Here is a 3,177-nt window from a genome sequence, read left to right as displayed (position 1 = left end):
GCTCCGAGGCCCCCGGAGGCCCCCGGGACGCCGCCGCAAGGGACCCCGGGAGGGGCTGCCCGCGGCGTGCCTGTTCAGAAAGGCCTACGGCCGCGAGGCCGCGGCGGGTGGCGGGCCCCGGCTCCGGGACACAAGAGAGCTGGAGAGCGTGGGTGGCCCTGATCGTGGCCTCTGGAAGCTGCTCCCGCGCTGGCGCCAGGTCCTTCGCGGCACAGCCTCGCCATCTTGGGTCCCAGGCCCCGGCGGTGACTGGGCTGTCCACGGCGCGCCTGACTAGAGAAATCGCCTTGGGACCTGGCTGCGGTCATTTGCATTTCATTTGCATTTCGTTAGTGCACAGTCTAAAAGCGCCGGCTGGAAAACCTGGCGGTCCTCGGGGCAGGTCTCCCTATGCTGTGCGGAGAGCCACGCGTGCGTCGCTCCGCGCCCACTCAAAATCTAGTCCGCCCCGGAGTACAGTTGGCTCTCAGTGAATGCCAAATCTCCCCTACATGAACCCTGTCAGCAGTGGAATCCCCTGTCTACACTCTAGAGGTTCAGGAAACACTGGGTACCGACTGTAAACCAGGCCTTGCAGCAGAACCAGGCGTGACAGGGAGACTCACAGGCCCCTGGGTTAAGCCCGCATCTTCATGGGAGTTTGCAAGAACAGCCGGTGCATTTTGGTGGGATTGTAAAATGGACCTCGAGGTCATTATGCTCAATGAAATAAGCCAGACAACATACTACAGGACTCCACTCACAAGGGTCCCTCGGATCCACAGAGACAGGAAGTAGCATGGTGGATGCCAGGGAGAGCATGGGGAGTTAGTGCTGAATGGGGACAGTTTCAATTTAAGAAGATGAGAAAGTTCTGGAGACAGAGGATGGTTGTGTTTGCACAACAGTGATGCTCTTTAATGCCTCTGAATTGTGCGCTTTAAATAGTTACATTGGGAAAGTTTCTTTCATGTTATAGCATGTGTCAGAGCCTGGTTCCTTTTCATGGCTGAGTAATATTCTGGTGCGGGGTGGGCCATATTGTTTATCCATTCATCTAAGTATGGGTATTCGTGTAGCTTCTACTTTTCAGCTGTTGTAGACAATGCTGCTTTGAACGTTTGTGTACAAGTCTTTGCACGTGTTTTTATTTCTCTTGGATGGATACTTAGGAAAGGCCTCCCTGGGCCACACGTTACCTACATTCACCTTGAAGAAGTGCCATTCTGGAAGTGGCTTCTCATTGTGGTGGTTATTTGTACTTTCCTGTGGTTTAGTGCTGTTGAGCATCCTTTCGCAGGCAGACTGGCCATTTGTATATCTTCCTTACAGAAATTCCTGTTTAGGGTAAGGGAATTCAATGAGGAAGTGGTATTTAGACAGAGACCTAGATGGAGGGAAGGGAAGAGCACCCAGAAGATCTGGCAAAGAGTTCCAGGCAGAGGGCACAACCCAGGCCCAGGCCCGACACAGGCCTGGGCCTGGGGTTTTGGGGGCACTTGTGCTGCAGCAAAGGCAGCAAGGGTTAGGAAGGGAGGAGGGGAGGCAGGGAGAGGCTGAGGCAGGTCGTGGGGGCCTGGTGCACCATGGGGGGGGACTTGGGCTCTGACTCCACCAGAGGCGGTTACCAGGGAAGGTTGAAGGCACAGGAGGACCTCACCTGGGTGCTCACAGGCCCTCTGGTGGCTACTGTGGGAAGGACACACTGGAGGCACCACAGAACTTGGGCAGAGGTGCTAACTCTGGTCTAGGTGAGGAATGCTGGGACCAGATCAGATGAATCCCTAAAAGTGGGCAGAGGAGTTGGGGTGTGGCTTGGTGAGAGAGGACTTGCCTGGTATATACGAGGCCCTGGGTTCAATTCCCAGTATCACAAAGAAAAAGTGGGAAAAAGTGATGGATTCTGAGTATATTTTGTGGGGTTTTGGTGCTAGGGATCAAGCTCCAAATGCATTTTGAAGGTAGAGCACAGGGGAGACTTCAAAGTGCACTGGAGGTGGGCAGTAACAGGAGGTGAGTCCAGGTGGGTGCGGTGGCACACACCTGTCATTACAGCGACTCAGGAGACTGAGTCAGGAGGATCGCAAGTTTGAGGCCAATCTGGGCAACTCAGCAAGACCCTGTCTCAAAATAAAGGGTGGGGGTGGGGGCGGGGTGCTGGGCGCGGTGGTGCAGGCCTGTAATCCTAGCAGCTTGGAAGGCTGAGGCAGGAGGATCACAAGTTCAAAGCCAGCCTTAGCAAAAGCAAGGCACTAAGCAGCTCAGTGAGACCCGGACTCTAAAAGAGGGCAGGAGGTGGTTCAACCAAAACAAACAAACAAACGAAGGGGCTGGGGTCAGCGGGGGTCCTGGCATGTGAGGCACAGGGTTCAACTCTCAGCACCACACATAAATACATAAAATAGAGGTCCGTGGACAATTAAAAAGTATTTTTTAAAAATGGGGGCTGGGGTGCAGCTCACTGGTGGAGCACTTATGTAGCACATGCAGGGACCTGGGTTTCACCCCCAGCACCACAGAAGAACAAAAAGAAAAAAGAACGGCCAGTCCAGAAGGCCCACGGGTGTGAAGATGGGGTTGCCACAGACAACACAGAGTGGGGGACATGGCAGGGACAGCCGAAGGAAGCGGGGGATACCTGTTTGTGTGGGGTTGAGGGAAGGACCAGGCTGGGGCTGGTCAGGGAGTGTGGGTGGACAAGCATGGGTTGGGCCTGGAAGCAGTCCGGTGAGCGGGAATGGAGTACACAGGAGATGGGGGTAGGAGGGGTCACCCACGTGGGCCAGGGGTCCAGAGGCCACTCAAAGCCCGTAGCTCCGTGGCAGAGGCGTGCCTAGCGTGTGTGAGGCACTGGGTTCGATCCTTAGCACCACATAAAATAAGCAAGTAAAAAGTAAAGGCATTCTGTCCATTTCCAACTATAAAAAAAGAAAAAAGAAGGAATGGTGGTGTTTCTGGGCCACGTGGAGGGTCCAAAGCCCGGCGTGCAGCCCTCGCTCCAGGAGCCCAGCCCCTAGGGAGAGGTCCAGCAGGAGCTGGAGGGCTGCGAGGTCCGGGCTGTCTGCAGCACTGGGGACGAGTGAGTAGCAGCCAGGGGAGGCCGTCCTTCAGGGCCGCTGTCCTCCATAAAGATAAAGAGCCGGCGCAGCGGGCGGGACCCCGGGTACCAAGGAAGGACCCTGCATAAGAGTTAAGGCA

This window comes from Marmota flaviventris, chromosome 1 (assembly GCF_047511675.1).
Source record: "Marmota flaviventris isolate mMarFla1 chromosome 1, mMarFla1.hap1, whole genome shotgun sequence".
In the NCBI taxonomy this organism is placed as follows: Eukaryota; Metazoa; Chordata; class Mammalia; order Rodentia; family Sciuridae; genus Marmota; species Marmota flaviventris.
This window is presented reverse-complemented; position numbering follows the sequence as displayed.